Raw genomic sequence first — 21922 nt, forward strand, 5'->3', positions numbered from 1 at the left:
CTCCCATCAGGAGGCAAGTGCCCTGGGAAGCCTCTCCCATTAGGAGGCAAGCGGCCTGGGAAGCCTCTCCCATTAGGAGGCAAGCGGCCTGGGAAGCCTCTCCCATCAGGAGGCAAGCGGCCTGGGAAGCCTCTCCCATCAGGAGGCAAGCGGCCTGGGAAGCCTCTCCCACCAGGAGGCAAGCGGCCTGGGAAGCCTCTCCCATCAGGAGACAAGCGGCCTGGGAAGCCTCTCCCATCAGGAGGCAAGCGGCCTGGGAAGCCTCTCCCATCAGGAGACAAGCGGCCTGGGAAGCCTCTCCCATCAGGAGGCAAGCGGCCTGGGAAGCCTCTCCCATCAGGAGGCAAGCGGCCTGGGAAGCCTCTCCCATCAGGAGACAAGCGGCCTGGGAAGCCTCTCCCATCAGGAGACAAGCGGCCTGGGAAGCCTCTCCCATCAGGAGGCAAGCGGCCTGGGAAGCCTCTCCCATTAGGAGACAAGCGGCCTGGGAAGCCTCTCTGAGCAGCAGAGCATAAACAATGCGCTGCGGGCGCCACAAGCAGAAATCCGCGACAGCACAACCCTGTGGGATCGGGTAGTGACCACAGTATGAGCTCGCTATCCCACACTTCTGGAGTGGGGTCTACACGGGCGCCCGCAATGGGGTACGGTCAGTGAGGGCACCCGGGTTATCAGGGAATGGGCACTGGTCAACGGCACCTATCAAGGTGGCTGCGACCGCAACTTCCTTGAAAACAGACGAGTGACCAGTGCCCTAGTGGGATACGTGGTCACTACCGCGTGCCCCGATCTGAAGTCTGTAATCCTGGCCCTCATGGCACCAGCCAGCGGTAGGACCGTATGGGATCCCATCACCCTCTTGGAGGGATTAGAATACATGAAGAGGGGGGCACCTACGCAGGTCCACAAGACGGAGACAAGGGCTCTAGACACTATCCCTCTCAGATATACACGCAGGCAGCTGTACATGGACCTGCTGTGTGCAGGGGTGGATCATAACCAGATAGAGGGAATCCCCACCCCCAACATATATGCCCTGTGGAAGGAGCATTGCAGGGGGAAGACTACTTACAAAAAGACCACCAGACCCGATGCCCACAGCCCCCAGACCGCCAGGCCAGACCATGCCCACACCGAGCCACCCTCCGCGCCTCCCTTACCTGAAACTGACTGGAAGGCCCTCGAAGCAGAACTCAGACAGCTCGTCAGGCAGGAAATGTCCCACCTCCACCAGCATAGTTCCTCACTCCCGGCGTGGCAGCCCTCTTCCCCCCCTCCCATAGGATGAAGGCCAGGGCACCTGTCGCATTTGCTCTCTCACCCTTTCCAGCCCGGGGGACCTGAGGCCACATATACCCGTCACAGTACATTGGGGAAAGGAAAACACACAGAGGTGGACCTGAGGCCACATATACCCGTCACAGTACACTGGGGAAAGGGAAACACAGAGGGGGACCTGAGGCCACATATACCCGTCACAGTACACTGGGGAAAGGGAAACACACAGAGGTGGACCTGAGGCCACATATACCCGTCACAGTACATTGGGGAAAGGGAAACACAGAGGGGGACCTGAGGCCACATATACCCGTCACAGTACATTGGGGAAAGGGAAACACAGAGGGGGACCTGAGGCCACATATACCCGTCACAGTACACTGGGGAAAGGGAAACACACAGAGGTGGACCTGAGGCCACATATACCCGTCACGGTACACTGGGGAGAGGGAAACACACAGAGGTGGACCTGAGGCCACATGTACCCGTCACAGTACATTGGGGAAAGGGAAACACACAGAGGTGGACCTGAGGCCACATGTACCCGTCACAGTACATTGGGGAAAGGGAAACACACAGAGGTGGACGGCGCTTGTCGACACAGGCACCCAGCACACGATTATCCCAGGCAATCCTGCCTTATGGAGGGGTATGGACATGGAAAAAGAGGGATTGGGGGGCTCCCTTTTACCCGCCAGGGAGGTCACACTTCGCCTAGCCATAGGCAACCATTCCCCAGACGTGTACAAGTCCTTGTTGCCTCCTCCCTGGAATGTATCCTCGGGATCAATGTTTTAAAGGGACAATCACTTGAAACATTTGGCATCGCGCGAGCCACTATTGTTGTCGGGGCGGCTAAGTGGGAGCCAATTGTTATTCCCCTTCCCTCCAAGATCATCTGTAACAGTCAGTACAGAGTGCCGGGGGGCGAAAAAAAATCGCAGACTTCATTCAAGCCCTGTTACGGGAGGGAATTATTAGAACAGCTGCCTCACCTTTCAATAGCCACATTTGGCCCGTCCGTAAGAGGAATGGCTCCCGGCGGATGACCGTTGATTATAGGCAATTGAACAAGGCTGCACCCCCCCCTCCGCCGCTGTACCTGACGTTGTCACCCTTGTTGCAGACATCGCAGGTCGTCCCCATAAACCCTGGTACGTTGTTGTCGATTCAGCGAATGCATTTTTCTCCATTCCCCTGCACTCAGATAGCCAAGACCAGTTTGCCTTTACTTGGGATAGCTGACAATACACATGTAATTGCCTGCCCCACGGCTACATTCACAGCCCCACAATCTGCCATGGCCTTGTCTCCCGCGATTTACACAACATCCAATTCCCGCCGGAGATTTCGATTGCACATTATATAGACGATATTCTTCTCCAAGGCCCTTCTGAGACCATTGTGTCAAAGGCCCTTCACACGCTAATCGAATCCCTCAGGGGATGGGGCTGGGCCATTAATATTAAAGATACAGGGCCCCAGCCAGGGTGTCATTTTCCTTGGAGTACCATGGAACTCTGGGCACAGAAGCATACCCGATGCCGCTAAAAATAAAATTTTAAATTTTGCCGTCCCCTCGAATAAAACTGACACACAGAGATTTGTGGGGCTCCTGGGCTATTGGCGGCAGCATAAACCTCACTTGACCATGCTTCTCTGGCCGCTCTATAGGACCTCCAGGAAAAAATCCACATTTCTTTGGGGCCAGTGGAACAGGCTGCCTTTGATACGGAGAAACGAGCAGTGGAACAAGCCATGCCACTTTCTTCCCGCCAGGCGGTCTGCCTTTTGAGTTACAGGTCTCAGCGAGCGAGACGGTCGCTGAGTGGAGCCTCTGGCAGAAGACCCCAGGGCGTAGAGTCCCCCTCGGTTTCTGGACTAAGTCCCTACCTGAAATGGCAATGCGCTACAGCCCCTGCGAGCGCCAGCTACCAGCCTGCTACCTGGCGCTCCTCGCCACAGAACACCAAACAGGCACCAACCCTGTCGTCCTTTGCCCCCATCTCCCCATAATGCGGTGGGTCAAGTCCCCTGATTCTACCCACAAGGAGGGCCGTGCCCAGAGGTCCTGAAGGGGTCAGCCACCTCCATGAACAAGTCATGGCTTTCCCCCAGTCCCAGGATCTTGCCCAGTACATCCCCAAGGTACAACCCTCCCCAGCATGTTGGGGTCAACCCTTCGATTCCCTCGACCCCGACAGCAAACTGCGCGCCTGGTTCACAGACGGCTCCAGCCGCTGGAAAGGGGGTAAACAATTTTGGAAAATGGCAGCTCTTCATCCTGCCACGGGTAAAATTTTAACCACCGGAGGGGGTTCCAGTCAATTTGCCGAGCTGGCAGCAGTAGCCCTCACCCTCCAAAACACGACCGGACCAGTCCACATCTATACTGACTCCTGGGCAGTAGCTAACGGCATTGCAGTGTGGATGGCCCGGTGGCGAGACATGGGGTGGGAAATACACAGACGTCCCCTCTGGGGACAGCACCACTGGCGTTTCATTTGGGACCAGGCAACCCACAGAAAAATTTCTGTCCACCATGTGGATGCCCATACCTGAAAAGATAATGAAGAGGCAACGTTTAACACCGCTGTGGACCAGGCTGCCCAAATATCATCTGCCACCACTTCCTCCCCTGACACAGACCCCAGTGCACTAGCTGCATGGGCACACCGCAAAGGTGGCCACTTAGATGGCACTTGGCGCTGGGCTGAACAATTCGGTGTCGCCTTGACACTCAATCAATGTAAAACCTCTGTAGATACCTGCCACATCTGCCAGCAAGTCAGGCCACGGGACTGGCCGATAGGGCCACCGGGCCACATTCGTCGCGGCCCGGGGGCGGGTCAGGTATGGCAAATCGACTATATTGGACCGCTCCCGCAACAGAATAAGAAGCAGTATGTCCTCACGATGGTGGACACATACTCGGGTGTCCTGGTGGCGGTGCCCTGTGAGAGGGCCAACCAGAATGGCACCATCAGAGGATTACAGCACCTCTCCTCTCTCTATGGGGTCCCATGGGAGGTACAATCCGATCAGGGCTCACACTTTGCTGGGACCAAAGCCCAGACCTGGGCGGCTGAGGCGGGGATCTCGTGGCTGTTCCATATACCCGACCACCCCCAGGCATCGGGCTTAATTGACAGAATGAACGGCCTGCTCAAGGAAAAAATTCGTACTCTGACACCCTCTCGCACGCTACAGGGGTGGCTAAGTGTCCATCAGCAGGCCGTTGACCAGTTAAGCACACGGCTCCCTAGCCAAGGGGGATCCCCACTGGCCCCCACATGGCACAGTCCCCATCTCCCGACAGGGAAACCTCCAAGCCCCCCAAGACCAAGGACTCGGGCAGAGTATGGATTCGACAGCCGCAGAACCTCCCCAGAAAGGGAGAAATTGTTGCGTGCGGTCCAGGGGACGCCCGCTGGGTTGGCATTCCGGGTAAATCTGATTTGTCCTGTATACATACCCGGCATTTAACCAGAAGGGAATGAGTTTCCTCCTACACCTATCCCCACCCCCCCCCCCCCCCCCCCGTCTCCCTCTACAGGACAATGGTGCGACTCCAGTCATCCCTCCTGGTCGCTGTGATGCTCGGCTCCGTGACAGCTGCCAACACCTTCCTCAGGGTCGCTTACGAGTTTGCCAGCAATACCAACAGATCGGACTGCTGGATCTGCTTGCGGGCCCCAGCACACGCTGATTATGCGCTGCCACTCACACCGATCCCGCTGGATGACATCGAGATGAACTGTTTACACAGACTGTTTGCTCCTGCTGGTTTTGGCATATCTGTTTGGGGGGGGGGGGCCCTGCTGGCAGTCCCCCACCACTCTCCTCCCTACTACACAACATTTCTTCCCTTGACCCCCGTTGGGGTGGGTGCTTCAGGAACTGGTATTTCCCTCCCTACAATTTGACCTCCATCCGAGTCCCCACTCTCAGAGTTATTCCACAGCCACTGAGTAGACCTAATAAATGCTGGTGCAGACTCCGCAATGCACACACTTCTAACTTTTCTGTTGGTCACAGCAACTGTCAGCGAAACTGGTAGCCGGGTGCCCCAGTGACCACTGCCGACGATGTCGCCAAGCTGCGAGCTCCCTGGAATCTAAACGGGACCCACTGGATCTGTGGCAACCCTGCCTACCCGTGGCTCCCCACGAGCTGGTACGGCTGCTGCTTTCCAGCATATGTGGTGCCCTTCATCCACCCCCTGAATGACCTTGGGGAGCATCAGGTGTACAACGGCCACCGGGACAAGACGGCCATTACAGAGGCAGAGAGGTTCTGGGTGATAGCCGTTCCCAGTTATGGTACGGCCCGGCTGTCCCGGGAGGTGATCCAGATGACCAGTGTGCTCGAGACTCTGGCCAACGAGACGGCAGTGACACTGCAACACACGGAGGATGGTACGGCCCGGCTGTCCCGGGAGGTGATCCAGATGACCAGTGTGCTCGAGACTCTGGCCACCGAGACGGCAGTGGCACTGCAACACACGGAGGATGGTCCGGCCCGGCTGTCCCGGGAGGTGATCCAGATGACCAGTGTGCTCGAGACTCTGGCCAACGAGACGGCAGTGGCACTGCAACACACGGAGGATGGTACGGCCCGGCTGTCCCGGGAGGTGATCCAGATGACCAGTGTGCTCGAGACTCTGGCCAACGAGACGGCAGTGACACTGCAACACCCGGAGGATGGTACGGCCCGGCTGTCCCGGGAGGTGATCCAGATGACCAGTGTGCCCGAGACTCTGGCCAACGAGACGGCAGTGACACTGCAACACACGGAGGATGGTACGGCCCGGCTGTCCCGGGAGGTGATCCAGATGACCAGTGTGCCCGAGACTCTGGCCAACCAGACGGCAGTGACACTGCAACACACGGAGGATGGTACGGCCCGGCTGTCCCGGGAGGTGATCCAGATGACCAGTGTGCCCGAGACTCTGGCCACCGAGACGGCAGTGACACTGCAACACACGGAGGATGGTACGGCCCGGCTGTCCCGGGAGGTGACCCAGATGACCAGTGTGCTCGAGACTCTGGCCAACCAGACGGCAGTGACACTGCAACACACGGAGGATGGTACGGCCCGGCTGTCCCGGGAGGTGATCCAGATGACCAGTGTGCTCGAGACTCTGGCCAACGAGACGGCAGTGACACTGCAACACACGGAGGATGCCCTCACCCGAACGGCGGCAGAACTGACAACTGTCAGGATGGTCGCCCTGCAGAACCGAATGGCACTGGACCACCTACTCGCTGCTGATGGTGGAACGTGTGCAGTGGTTGGTGAGGAATGCTGTACCTTTATCCCTGATGAGTCCAGCAACATCACTCACTTGGCCGCTCACATTCAGGACTCGGTGGCTAAAATTCAAAAATCAAGGGACCAGCTCCTCCAGCACAACACCTCATGGGGCAATTGGTGGCCGTTTGGGTCCCTAGAGGGGTGGTGGGCAACTGTCATTCACTGGTCTATCACACTCATTCTTGTAATCATAGCCATTTTTATACTATGTTGTGCATGCCAGATGATTAAGAGTGTGTCTGCATTTATTTAGCTGCTTAAAAATAGTTATTTCTGGTGTATGTGATATTGTTTCACCCTCTTATGTGTGTTGGCTATGTGGTGCGTCTTCCGAGGGGTGGAGTGTATCCAGAGATACCGGCCATGTGACAGATGCACTGCCACCTGGCTGGTCGGAGGACACACCACACGCCAATCAACATTTGGTCATTCGCAACTAATCAATGCACACCTAAATTATTGGTCACCTTAATTGGATTATCTCGCCCAGCCCCATGCTATAAAAGGTGAGACATGTACCTGGCTCACTCGCTCTTACAGACCATTGAAAGTAAGTGCATTGATTCACGTTTGGGAAGGTTTATCGCTTGTCCTGGTAAGGGAGCCGCAGCTATCCAAGGTCAAGGAGGATAGCTGTTGTAGTGCTTTTCCCTTGTTCTTTGTATGTGTAACTGTACCCTGTCCCCACACCGCTTCCTGTGTATCGTACAGCCGACCCAACCTTCCCCACACGTGTTAACCCTAAGCGTTTTTTGTCAGAATATTGTAGTTGCTTGTGTTGACCTGATTTCCCCTTGTAAATAAATTCCTTATTATTAAAACTGTGTGTGTCCAGGCCTCTACTGTTGAGACTCAAAGAACCAGTTATTTTCCATCACAACAGTCACCTAGACCAGTTGGTGTACTGCAGAGTTCTGAATGAGGTGGCTGAAGAAATCATGGAAGCAACAGTAAAGATCTTTCAAGAATCAGTAGATTCTGGAATGGTTCCAGAAGCTGGAAAATTGCAAATGTCACTCCACTCTTAAGGAAGGGAGAGAGGCAGAAGAAAGGAAACTATAAGCCAGTTAGTCTGACTTCAGTGGTTGGTAAGATGGTGGAGTGGATTATAAAGGATGAAGTCTCAGGGTATTTGGAGGCACATGGTATAGGCAATCGGTAGCATGGTTTCTACAAGGGAAAATCTTGCCTAACAAAACAGTTGGAATTCTTTGAAGAAGTAATAAGCGGGATAGTCAAAGGAGAATCAGTTGATGTTGTGTACTTGGATTTTCAGAAGGCCTTTGGCAAGGTACCGTACATAACGTTGTTTGACAAGTTGTGAGCCGATGGTATTACAGGAGGGATTCTAGCATGGATAAAACTGTGGCAAATTGGCAGGAAGCAAAGAATGGGGAAAAAAGGGAGCCTTTTCTGACTGGCTGCCAGTGACCAGTCGTGTTCCACAGGGGTTTGTCAAGATGGAATTGATGGCTTTGGTGCAAAATTTGCAGATGATATGAAGATAGATCAAGGGGCAGGTAGTTTTGAGCAAGCAGAGAGGCTACAGAAGGACTTAGACAGATTAGGAGAATGGGCAAAGAAATGGCAGATGGGAAGTGTATGGTCATGCACCATGGTAAAATAAATGAAAGGGTTAACTATTTTCTAAATGAAGAGAAATTACAAAAAAAAAACTGAGACACAAAGGGACTTGGGATTCCCTAAAAGTTGATTTGCAGGTTGAGTCTGGTGAGGAAGGCAAATGCAATGAGGACTAGAATATAAAAGCAAGGATGTAATGTTGAAACTTTATAAAGCATTGGTCAGATCTCACTTCGAATATTGAGCAGATTTGGGCTCCTTATAAAGGATGTGAAACTGGAGCGAATTCAACGGAGGTTCACAAATGATTTTAGGATTGAATGGCTTGTCATATGAAGAATGTCTGATGGCTCTGGCCTGTACTCGAATTCAGAAGAATGAGGGGGTAACCTCATTGAAACCTATCGAATGGTGAAAGGCCTTGATCAAGGAGATGTTTCCTATGGTGGGAGAGTCTAAGACCAGAGGACACATCCTCAGAACAGAAGGGTGTCCTTTCAGAATTGAGATGAGGAGGGATTTCTTTAGCTAGAGGGTGGTGAATCTGTGGAATTCTTTGCCACAGGCAACTGTGGAAGCCAAATCTTCATGTATTTTTAAGGCAGAGGTTGATAAATTTTTGATTGATCAGGGCCTGAAGGGATAAGGGGAGAAGACAGGTGAATGGGGCCGAGAGGAAAATTGGATCAGTCATAATGAAATGGCAGAGCAGACTTGATGGGTCAAATGGCCTAATTCTGTTCCTGTATCATGAAGTCTTTATTTACTGCTTGCAATTTACTAAACAATTGAAGGCTAATTGCAAGCTTCCTGACCTAATTTACATTTACATTAAGAACTGGTACCTGGTTCTTGTTTGAATTAACATCTGCTATATTCACCTTACTCCAGAGTGCTCCCTATTATGCAACACATCATTAAAGCAATCATAGAATCACCAAAATTAGCAGCAGCAAAGGAGGATAGTTTATCAACATCTTCTGAGGAAAAAAGCTCAAGTTCATGCTCAAGTTTATGCCATCCAGCTATATACACGTATACTACCAAACAGAATAACATTCCTCCAGTGTGTGGTGCAAAACTGTCAGGAATTACAGAGGAGGCCTCATCCAAAAGCAGAGGTGATTTTGCAGTGAATTATACTTTACTGATTAACTGCAAAATTACAAGGCACAAGGGGCTACAAAAGAAGAGAGCAGTACTAAATACAACAGGAATCACAGTAACTGAAGGCTAAGGTGCAACTCGTATAGACTAGCTGGTTCAATGGGTGATCAAGGACTGTGGCTGAAAGCTGGCTTTAACAGGCTGCAGGTGATGAGCTGGAAACAAGTAGCAGGTGACTCCTGTAAGCTGGGTGGAGACTGGGAGTTGCTTGTCAGGACCTCCCTCCTACAGTCAACACCCAACAGCTCAGGATGATCTGGATGGGCCCGTTGGAACTTCTTGATGAGTGATGGATCCAAGATGAAACTGGACAGACCCCTCCTCTGCGCTGAAGCCTTTTCAGTTGATCAGGTACTGCACGGGGTGTATGGGGTGTCTAGGGAGGGGTAGCATCTCTGGTGAGGGGTCTTAAATTTAAAGTCTGTCCCAAGCCTTATAGGCTCATCAGGCTGCTGCTGCTTATGCTAGTTTCCATGGTGTGAAGCGACGGAGAGTATGAGACATCCGTCCCCCACCCCCAGGATAGGACGCCAGTCTATCACGAGGTTAGCCTCCAGCATTTTGACGTTAACCCATTTTCAGCCAAGGGGACTGAGTTAAGTGACTTGCTCAAGGATAGAACATGCTGCCTTGGCTGGGGCTCAAACTCATGACCTTCAGATCGTTAGTCCAATGCCTTAACCACTTGGCCGTACACCACACAGGTGGGGGGGGGGGAACTGCCGTGCCCTTTATCAGGGCAGCTTGTCCACCTTTGGTCCCCACCTGGTGCTCAGCTCTCACCTGTGGCTCCTAGTAGCTGTAACACGTGCAGCGGCCAAACTCCGGTAAACCGTCTCGGCAGACGGGCCAAACCAGGTGAGGGTAGCCAACGGGCATTTGACCCTCGTTGAGGTACGGGATCTGCCTATCCCAGCGTGTGAAGTCTGGCCCTGGCAGATTGAGCTGAAGAGAATAATTAATAGTCCAACTGTCAAGAAGGCAGCAGGCATGGTGGAGCACTAAGAGCACGACAAGGCATCTCCTGGTCATCCACTGCAAGAGGTGGTGATCTCTTTAATCTACCCCAGCAGAAGGCAATGGCAAACCGCTGCTGTAACCTACCACGAACATGATTTCCCAATATGTCAGAGCGGCGTGGAGGGAAATCGTCCGCCAATTGGAAATTCCAGATGCAATCTAACGATGAGGTACTGCACACCACATCCCTAATGGATGTAAATCCATTAACTGACAAACTGCGTCCACTGGACCACCTTCCACCATCCTAGGTTCCGAAAGTGCATGCTCAGCTGGGTCGAGTGTTCCACTGAAAGCACACTTGAGGCAGAGCATGTGGAAGTTAGCTGTGATCATGAGGGACGGTGGAAGTTGGAGATGGTATGTGACTGCGATAGGTGATCTTTAAGGGACCAACGAACCGGGGTGAGAGCTCGTGGGAATCGGGCAAAGGCAGATCTTGGGTGGACAGTCAGAGACCGTCCCAAGCCAGAGTGGTCTGGCTGGGCACTGTGGGTGGTTGGCCAGGTGGCAGGACCTAGTTGGCAGCTAGGCTGGCCATCCATGCCCTCTTCCAAGCACTCTGGCAGCAGTGAACCAGGGTCCTGATGGGCAGGACTTCAACTATTGGCTCCTCAGCAGGGAAAACTTCAAAAGATAACATAGCCATGGCAGAGGAAATGTGCAGAGTGGTAGGACAGCTCGGTCTAGTGTATATATTTCTTCCATCTGGAAGGGATAGTGGCAACAAAGCATTGTAGAAACTTCTCCACTTGCTGATTGGCTTTTTCTGACTGACCATTGGTCTGTGGATGATAGCCAGAGGACAAACTCACTGAGTGCAGAGGAGGGAGCAGAAGGCATGCAGAAGCAGGAGATGAATTGTGGGCCCTTGTCCTGTTTTGAGGGATGCGGTGGAGGCGAACTGCATGTTGGAAAAACAGGTCTCTTTCTTCAGCGGCTGATGAAAGCTTGTGAAGGACAATAACGTAGGCTGATAATCATAATCACCATGGCCCCATCAGAAGAGGCAAACCCATGATGGAATCCATGGCAATGTTGAGGGACCAGTAGGGGCTGCAGGAACCCAGAGGGCTGCAGTTTGGAGTAATTAGACTAAACACCTTGAGGACAGGCAGCAATGAATTGACCTACATCTGCAATCACGGTGGACCACCAGAACTAGCATTGTAGAAAATCCAGAGTGCATTGTATGGCTAGATGGCCAGACAGGAGTGCCCACTGGAGTGCCTCAGAGCGCATGACCACCATGTTGTCAGCTGTGCCAGTCAGGCTCATCAGGGCCTGGTAGATTTGGTTCTCAAGGTCCCAGATGATCGGGGCAAGAATCTGTGAGGTTGGAATGGTGGGCTGAGGGTTGAGCTCTGTTTCCACTGCATTAAACTGTTGTGACAAGGCGTCCACCTTAGTGTTCTTGGAGCTGTGCCAGTAGAAGATGGTAAAGTTGAATTGCTCAAAGAAGAGGACCCTGTGAGCCTGATGTGGGTTGAGTTGCTGGGTCCTTAATATGGACATGAGGTTCTGGTGGTCAGTCCAGTTCAGGAAAGGTTCAATGTTTCCCTTGAACCAACCTCTCCATTCTTCCATGGCCCATTTAATGGTGAGTAACTTCCTGTCTCCAACTCCATAATGGTGCTGTGTAAAGTTGAACTTGTGCAAGAAGAAAGCACAAGGGTGTGTATTCCGTCTAGTCCTCGTTGGGAAAGGATGGCCCCAGTGTCCATGTCAGATGTGTTGACCTCTACCACAGGTGGAGGGGTTTGGTGGCAGAGAATAGGATCAGTGGTGAAGCACCCAGGAAGGAAATGACTGGGCTCAAAGGATCTTGTAAACAAAGGCTTGTAAAATGGCTGGTCTGTTGGAAAATCCAAAAGGCATCACCAAATATTCATTGAGGCCAGTGGGTGTTATGAATGCCATCTTCTACTCATCTCTCGATCCAGTTGAATGTGCTCCATAGATCCAGTTTGAAGAAAGTCTAGGGCTGCAGAGTGTTTTGAATCTGCTATGCATCAAGGGGAGAGGGTAGCAGTTCTTAATGGTGATTTTACTGAGTCCACAGTAGTTGATGCAGGGACTGAGACCCCATCCTTCTTTTTGACAAAGAAGAGTAGTGCACCATCTGGGAACTTGAATGAAGCTTCAGTCTTGTAGTCATCAATAGCTTGGGACCCAGGAGGGGGAGGGAGAACAGAGGAGCTCAGGGAGGGCTGGTGCTCAGGAGTAGGCTGATCGCACAGTCATGTGGTCTGTGAGGTGGCAGAGCGCTGTCTTCCCTTTTACTGAAGGCAATGGCTAAGTCATGGTGCTCCTGGTGGAGTTAGATGATATTGAAAGTTTCCTCTGACTCCATGGATTTACAGGGTGAAGTCAGCCGAGGTTGCAGGCAGCTAGTCTGGCAAATTGTTCCCCACCTCAGCAGTGAACCAGGTGACCAGGTGAAGTAAGGGTTGTGACTGGAGAGCCAGGGTAACTCAAGGTAAGAGGTCTGTTGGGTGAGTTGATCGAGAGGAAGTGGATGAACTCGTGGTGTTCTCCAATGCTCATGTGCATAGGCCGTGTGCACCATCTTAGATCCCAATGGATGTCTGTTGATGCCCATGATGCAGAAGGAGTGCGAGACTGGTTTGGTAGGGAGTTCAAGCTGCACACGTAGCGTCCAGTCCAGAAAGTTGCCTGTTGTGTCAGAATCCACAAGAGCCTCCTGTGTCCGTAGAGCCATTGGGGTGTGGAGGACAGAGAGATTAGGTTGGGCTATAGTGCTGGAAAAAGGAGTCATGGGGAGCTTAGCAGATGGAAGACCCCTCATGCCTACCTGATGGTGCCGTACCCTGGACACAGTGAGGGTTTGATTCTTGAGTGACCAGTGGCTCTGCCATAAGCACGCACATTGTTTCTCCACTGACTCTCATGCTCTTGGAGGATGGGGGCAGTAAGAGAGCTTTCCCTACTAGTATAGGTCTGGAGGCATTGATGATAAGTGTTCTGCAGCCTGAAGTGGTTCTGGGAACGGAACTGGGTTCTGCTGATGATCAGAAGGGTCATTTCTTAAGACGCTTGTCAATATGGAGGGTCAGAATGATGAGGCTTTTAAGGCTGGTAGGCATCTCCCCAGCAGACAGCTCATCTTTCAAGTGCTCCAATAGGCTGTGAAGGTAGTGGGCCAACAGCACTTCCACATTCCGGCTTCACCCCACCACGAGGGTCCTGAGTTCCACAGTGTAATCCAATGTGGAGTATGAACCTTGACGTAGGAGGAGTATCCAGTCTGCTGCCTCCCTTCCACACCCCAGCAGTGAAATCCTTGTTTCTGTTGAAAATAGAGGCCTTGTTATTCCAATTAGTGGCCGCCCAGGTCAGAGCTCACCCAGTCAGGAGAGAAATGACAAAGGCAATTTTGGCTCTGTATGTAACATACATTGAGATGGCTGGAGCTCACAATGCAAGCTCCACTTGGACAGGAAGTTGTGGCTCTGGGTTAGAGGTCCATCGAAGCATTCGGAAACCAGAATCCAGGGCTCCGAGGGAGCGTTGACTGGTGTGTGGTTGCTGTAACGAGTCAGAAAGTTGGATGAGGCCGGCAGATGGTCAATGGTTTCCTGCTGCTTCTGGATCGTGCGTGCATATTGACAGATGACTTCCTTTAGGTGAGCATACTCCACTGGGTCAATGGTGGGTTCACCCACACTCAGGAACTGTAAAGGAGGCTTGATCCAAAGGCAGAGCAGCAGAGACGATTTGGCAGTAAACGATATTTACTCATAAACTGCTAAGTATCGAGCCACCAGGGTATCACAAAGCAGGGGAGAACAGATAGGCAGCTGGTTGGGTCTGGCTGGTTTGATGGGTGAACAAGGATGTGGATGAGAGCTAGATTTAAATAGGCTGCACAAGTGATGAGTTGGAAGTGAGCAGCGGGTGACTCCTCTTAGCTGGGTGGAGACTGGGAGTTGCCTGTCCATGCAGGCCTGACAACAGCACAGTACATATAATTCGCCCACAGCATATAAAGTAATATTACTACATTGTAGTGATGTGTCTAGACAATAGATAGTAGGTGCAGGAGTAGGCCATTCGGCCCTTCTAGCCAGAACAGCCATTCACTGTGATCATACACAATCAGTACCCTGTTCCTGTCCTCTCCCCATATCCCTTGACCCCACTATCTATAACAGCTCTATCTAACTCTCTCTTGAATGCATCCAGAGACTTGGCTTCCACTGCCTTCTGGGGCAGAGCATTCCACATATCCACCACTCTCTGGGTGAAAAAGTTTTTCTCCATCTGTGTTCTAAATGGCCTACCCCTTATTCTTAAACTGTGGCCTCTAGATCTGGACTTGCCCATCAGCGGGAACATGCTTCCTGCCTCCAGTGTGTCCAATCCCTTAATAATCTTATGTTTCAATCAGATCTCCTCTCATCCTTCTAAATTCCAGTGTATATAAGCCAAGTTGCTCCAATCTTTCAACATATGACAGTCCCACCATTCAGGAATTAAGCTTGTGAACCTACGTTGCACTCCCTCAATAGCAGGAATGTCCTTCCTCAAATTTGGAGACCAAAACTGCACACGATACTCCAGGTGGCGTGTTACCAGGGCCCTGTACAGCTGCAGGACCTCTTTACTCCTATACTCAGTTCCTCTTGTTATAAAGGCCAGCATGCCATTAGCTTTCTTCACTGCCTGCTGTACCTGTATGCTTGCTTTCATTGACTGATGTACAAGAACACCTAGATCTCGTACTTCCCCTTTTCCTAACTTGGCTCCATTTAGATAGTAATCTGCCTTCCTATTCTTGCCACCAAAGTGGATAACCTCACATTTACCCACATTAAACTGCATCTGCCATACATTTGCCCACTCACCCAACCTGTCAAAGTCACCCTGCAATTATAGTAATTTATAATAATTTATGATAAGTAGAACAATTAATGTAACATAGAAATACAGACAAATCAGCGTGAGTTAATCAGTCTGATGGTTTTGTGGAAGCTGTACCAGAGCCTGTTGGTCCTGGCTTTATTCTGTAGTACCGTTTCCCAGATGGTAGCAGCTGAAGTAGAGCATATTTGGGGTGACTCGGGTCCCCAGTGATCCCTAGATGATTTTTTTCACACCTGTCTTTGTAAATGTCCTGAATCATGGGAAGTTCACAACTACAGATGTGCTGGGCTGTCCTGTGATTGAGGGAAGTACAGTTCCGATACCAGGCAGAGATGCAGCCAGTCAGGATGCTCCCAGTTGTGTCCCTACAGAAAGTGGCTACATTGATGAGGCTGAGAGAGGGTGACTGGGCATCTCAGGATCTCCATACCTTCCCGCCCAGGCTTGTGATGAAGACCATCATCACCCGTTGTCCTCGAGACAGACACATGCCAACTAACCAACAAATTGACAGATAATAAAATGTATTCCAGAAGACTGACATTTAGCATAAGGTCTATTTAATGACAAAAGTTAAAAAGTAAGCAGTACAACACAATTGGCTCTTCATATGTCTTGAGACCTGGGTGGTAGCAGGGAGTTCAGTGATCTCATGGCCTAGGGAAGAAACTAGTTCCCAGCCTAACAGTCCTTGTTCTAATGCTATGGCTCTTCCGGCCTGATGGCAGGGAGGTCAAAGTGATTGTGGGATGGGTGGGAGGAACCTTTGGCAATGCCGCATATGCAGTGCTGCTAATAAATATCTCAGGTGGGTGAAAGAGGCCGGGATTGACCTCTGAAGTCCAATGCTCTGAGCTGTAATAGTGTTGTACGAACTGCGACACTACCTTGATGCCCTGAATTCTGAGCACCTCATTGAAATATCTCAGCCTTTCCAGCCAAAAAGCAAAAATGTTTGTATCTCCTCAGAGCTAAAATTCCCTAGTCGTAGCCACATTCTGTTCTCAAACTCATAGCTTCCCTTATTCTTCAATCTTTCTGTACGCTATCCCTGACCAGTGGATTACCAGTGTTTTGTAAAACCATAGCCCCATACCAGTTCATGTTTCTTATCCCATGATTTGCCACCTTATGGAATCCGTATCTTCCGGGAGATTTGTTACAACACAGTAAGAGGTTATTTGCCTTACTGAGTCTGTGCTGGCTCTGAAAGGATCCAGCCAGCCATGTCTACACAACTTCCTAACAACCTTACATATATTTTAATCCTCAAATATTTATCCTGTTCCTTTCTAAAACTCTCAAAAAAAAATCCACATCCAGCAACAGTTTCTAGAAAATATTGCATTAAAAATGTTTTACCAAATGTTATTTCTAGATCTTCTGCCAATCACTTTAAGTCTGTATGCCTTGTCTTTGCCTCTCTTTGGTAGTTGAATCAGCTTCTCTCTTTTTCCCTATTCAGTCTTGTCAAGATATTGTATACATCTATCAAATCTCCATTGAGCCTTTTCTGCCTCAAGGAGAACAGACCCAGATTCTTTGTCCATCTTCTGAAATCCCGTTTCCCTGGAACCATTACAGTAAATCTTTTCTGCACCCTCTATTTTCTAGGTTTTCAATGTGTCTCAGACCAGACAATTGTCTTTCTATGGTCTGTGCTTATGTACCAAAAAGTCCTGACTGATTTATATTTCAAACAAGAACAGCATTTCCTTTGTACGTCATTTGTGGTGAAGTCACCCATTGAAATAAATTCTGATTCATATATTAACTAGCAACAGAATAAGTTTTGCTCAATGTCTTTATGATATTGACTACATTATCGACTACAGCAGCATTATATTACAATTAACAATAAATATAAAAATGCTCGTATCTATCATATAACTTCCCTTCTATAAAAAATGAAAGGAAAATCTTTTTGCTAAATTGTCTTTGATGATTTAGGGGCTTCATAAAAGTCAAAAACATATCCTCTGATGTCGTCAGAAGGAAATGACATCATACCTTACCAGTCAGCAGCTGAGCTACCTTCACCCTGAGTTTCTTTCTGCACTGGACCACAATCCCAAGGCTGGCTGCCTCTTTGGCTTTCAGGTCTACAGTATTTCATACTTTTCAATGTTATAAACTTGTTTTAAATTTGATTCTAAACTAACTCTGCATTTCCAAACCTTTGGTTTCCTTTACTTCTGTCTCCAGGTTCTACCTGGATAGTTTACAACTCAATGGATTTAACACTGAATATTCCTATTTCAGGTAACACTTACCTCCATTTTCTCATTTCTATCTCCTTCAGATATTATTCCCCTTATTATTTTGACAGAAAGATCGTATTGAATCTTGAGCTGTAGTTGATAAAGACCATCCTGATTTATGCATCTCCCATTATTATTCCCTTTACATCACCACCTTCTCCAGCCCCCATAGCCCATTTTTGACCCCTCATCCACCTAGTTCTAGTCGTACATATCACCGACTGGATCCTTTCCTCTCTTTGGTTCTATCTGACCTTCTCTGAGCTCATGGCAAGGCTTCTCCTTCCATTGAAGTTTGTGATATTTTGCATGAAATATAGAACTTTGATAAAATTCTACGGATATGGGGAGTTAGAAATATAGGTGGAGAGTTTATTGACTGGCTGCATTATGGCCTGGTATGGAAACACCAATGCCCTTGAACAGAAAATCTGACAGAAATAGTGTAACGTTACAGTCCTTCACAGGTAAAACCCTCCCCTCCATTGAGCACATCTATGTGGAGCACTGTCATAGGAAAGCAGCATCCATTATCAAGAACCGCCACCAAGGCTATGCTGTCCTCTCGCTGCTGCCATCAGGAAGAAGGTACCTCAGGAGCCTCAGGACTCTCACTGCGAGGTTGAGAAACAGTTATTCCCTCTCAGCCATCTGGCTCTTGAACCAGTGGGGATAACTTCATTCAACTTCATTTGCTACATCAGATCCAGTGTCACTGACAAATTGTTGTGAAATTTGTTAACTTTACGGCAGCTGTACAATGAAATACATGATAAATAAATACAGCCGGAAAAAGCTGAGATACACTGAAGATATATGTGTCTATTAAATAGTTAACTTTAAGTAGTGCAAAATAATAAAAGTAAAAGTAGCGAGGTAGTGTTCATGGGCTGTGTCCATTTAGAAAACAGATGGCAGAGGGGAAGAAGCTGTTCCTGAATCGCTGAGTTTGTACCTACATGCTTCTATACCTCCTTCACGATGGTAACAGTGTGAAGAGGGCATGTCCTGGGTGGTGGGGATCCTTAATAGAGGATGCAGCCTCCCTAAGGCACCACTCCTTGAAGATGTCTTCGATACTACAGAGGCTGGAACCCATGATAGAGCTGGCTAATTGTTTCTGCAACTTACTTTAATCTTGCGTAGTAGCCCCCCCCCCACCCCCATACCAGACGGTGATGCAGCCAGTAAGAATGCACTCCATCTATAGAAGTTTGAGTGTTTTATTTCATAAATTAAATCTCCTAATGAAATATAGCTGCTATTTTTCCACCTTTATAGCTGCATCCAGGTTAGGTCCTCAGAGATACTGACGCCCAGAAGCTTGAAATTGCTTACTGTCTTCACTTCTGATCCCTCTACGCGGATTGGTTTCTGTTCCCTCATCTTCCCTTTTTAAAATCCACAATCAGCTCTTTGGCCTTGCAGACGTTGAGTGCAAGGTTGCTCTGTAGCACTAATCGACTAGCTGGTATCCCTTGCTTATGTATGCCCTTTCATCACCATGTAAAATTCTGCCAACAATGATTGTATCATCAGCAGATTTATAGATGGTGTTTGAGATGTGCTCAGCCACATGGTCACAGGTGTAGAGAGAGTAGAACAGTGGGCTAAGCATGCATCCCTGTGGAACACCAGGGTTAGTTGTTAGCTAGGTGGAGATGTTATTTCGAATTCACGCAGATTATGATCTTCTGGTTAGGAAGTCAAGGATCCAGTTGCAGAGGGAGGTACAGAGGTCTGGGTTCCGGAGCTTTTTGATCAGGACTGTAGGAATGATGGTGTTAAATGCTGGGTTATAGTCAATGAACAGCAGGTATTTGCATTGTCCAGGTGATCCAAGGCTCCATATCACTGAACAGTTCCCACCATCAATGGACTCACTTTCAAGGACTGTTGATCTCATGTTCTCATTACTCATTGCTTACTTATTTATTCCAATTCATTTTTTTTTCTTTTGCACTTGCACAGTTTGGTATCTTATTTATTTATTTTTTATTTATTATCTTTTTTATTTGAGTCACACTGCCCAGCAATCCCCTAATTTAAAACCCTCATCGCAGGACAAATTAAAATGACTGATTAACCTCCCAACCGGTATGTCATTGGTCTATGGTAGGTACCTGGAGCACCCCAGAGGAAGCCCATGTGGAGAACATACAAACTTCTTGTAGGCAGTGGTGGGAATTGAACTCCGGTCTGAATAGTGTTATGCCAATCACTGTGCTACAGTATTGCCTTTTGCATGTTGGTTGTAGGTTCTTCCGGTTGGGTGCGGTCTTTCATGGAATCTATTATTTTTCTTGGATTTATGGAGAACGCCAGCAAGAAAATAAATCTCAGGGTTGTATCTGATGACATGTATTTTGATAATAAATTTAATTTGAAGTTTGAACTTTGAATCTCTTCTCCCCTGACAGATACTTTTCAACCTACTCAGTTTCTCCAGCAGTCTGATTTTCACTGTCATTCAGGTTTGTCTATTTAACCAGGTTTTCTGTATGTTTAGCATGTGCCTATATTACATAAATTATTCCCCTTGATGTGTTACAGTGCATTTTTCTATAGTCAACATACTACCTAGATGAAAATGATTCTTGCATATGAAAAGACCATTAAACTTTCATCCCGTCCCATACACAATGTATTGTTACTGAAAACGGACACTTCCTACTTCCCACAGGTCACCCAGCAAAAGAGAAATCATGTGGGTAAAAAGGAGATGTGTTTCAAAGATAGTTTTATACTTCTGACAACTCCCCTACATATACAATAATGATTATCAAGTCTACACTTCCTAATCAGGCAAGTTCTGATCCACAGAAAAAGAGAAGCTTTTATTTTCCCAGCTTTTATGATCCTAACTTTTAACTAACCAGGTGGTGATCACATTCCCTCCTCCCCTCCTCCCCTGGTCAAAGGATTTGTAAACAATGGTGGGGTGGGGGGAGGATGAGGATTTTGGGCACAGACATGCCAATTGGGCATAATATTGCATGGACCCAATCGTCCATATCATAGCACCTTTCAGGAGCAATGATTAGGTTTCCTAGTTTCTGGAAAAATTGGAGAACAGATACAATATGCACATTTTACAAATAGATTCTTAAACAGCTGTTTGCAACATTAATCTCCTGCTTGTAGGAAGGGGTGTTACCTGTTTAAAGGTTGGCCTCGGAGTTGATTCAGGTTAACTGGTTACAGTAAATTACCCTTAATGTAGGTGGGTGGCAGAGGAAAGAGAATTGGTTATTGGGAAATAACTGAGGAAATAGTACTGATAGGAGCTGATCTGAACTTAATGGGCCAAATTTAATGGAAAATCCTGTATCTGCCACTGTTAACTTTTAATTGTGGACTGTTTCAGATTCAAAATATTACATTCATCACAAAAACTGGAATGAAAATGTCCAGCTGTGGTGCAAGAGAGACTTAGTTTCCATCGTAACTCTGGATTTCCTATGTATCCCCAGCTAATGCCTTCCTGATGTCTGCTCATCAGTTGGTCATGATAACACATGACATTTTGTGATTTACGTTATTATTTGTCTTCCTAGCATCAAATTCAATCCTTATATAAATAAGAGCAACATTATCAGTGACGGCATTTCTGTTGTGCTTTTGGTATTTTAATCAATAGAATTCCACCAAAACCGGCAGTTTCTAGTTAAACAGGAGTAAATTAACACATTATATGGAAAAAAATGTTCACATTGTCTGGCTGGCAAATCCTTTCCACTATGTTATATAAAGGTTAGAATAGAACTATTGCTACACTTCAGCAAACTCAGGAAACTAATTCAGATAAATACTGTTGTCTGAATCTATTAGGTCAGCCATTTCCATCTTGATCATGTGGTCTTTTCTACTATTTCCTGGATTAAGCAACGGATATAAGGAAGTGAGTTAAGGGAGGCTTAATGAAAATCTCTACACACAGCATTTTTAAAAAAATTGCCTGAGTATTGAGCTAGTTAGAAAGAAGGTTAGAGGAGAAAATTCCATAAATGCAGAACAGCTTAGTCAGTTTTTCAAAAAAAGGACCAGTCCAATTTTTAATTGTGTTTCTCTTACAAATCTCTCCAAATCTAACATTCCTTATATCATCCTGACCAGCAGCCTATCTTTCTTATGTTGTCAATTGTGTAATGCACTTCCTTAAATTCTCTACAGTATTTCAAATTTCCAACAATTATTTTCTGCCATTGCAAGATTATTTTTCCTAAAGCATCATTTCTGTAGGATCCCAATGTCCCATTTAATGTGCTTGGTTATAGCGATAGCTTACTACAATGGCAAAAGTCTGAGGCATAAGGGTCTCTATTGTGGACTGAGAGTAGGAAGGGGGCAGGGAGAGGGAGATCATTGATGGGAAAAGGGGAAGGGAGAGGGGAGGGAGCAGGAAGTGC

The sequence above is a fragment of the Hypanus sabinus genome, chromosome 9 (genome assembly GCF_030144855.1).
Source record: "Hypanus sabinus isolate sHypSab1 chromosome 9, sHypSab1.hap1, whole genome shotgun sequence".
NCBI classification, from domain to species: Eukaryota; Metazoa; Chordata; class Chondrichthyes; order Myliobatiformes; family Dasyatidae; genus Hypanus; species Hypanus sabinus.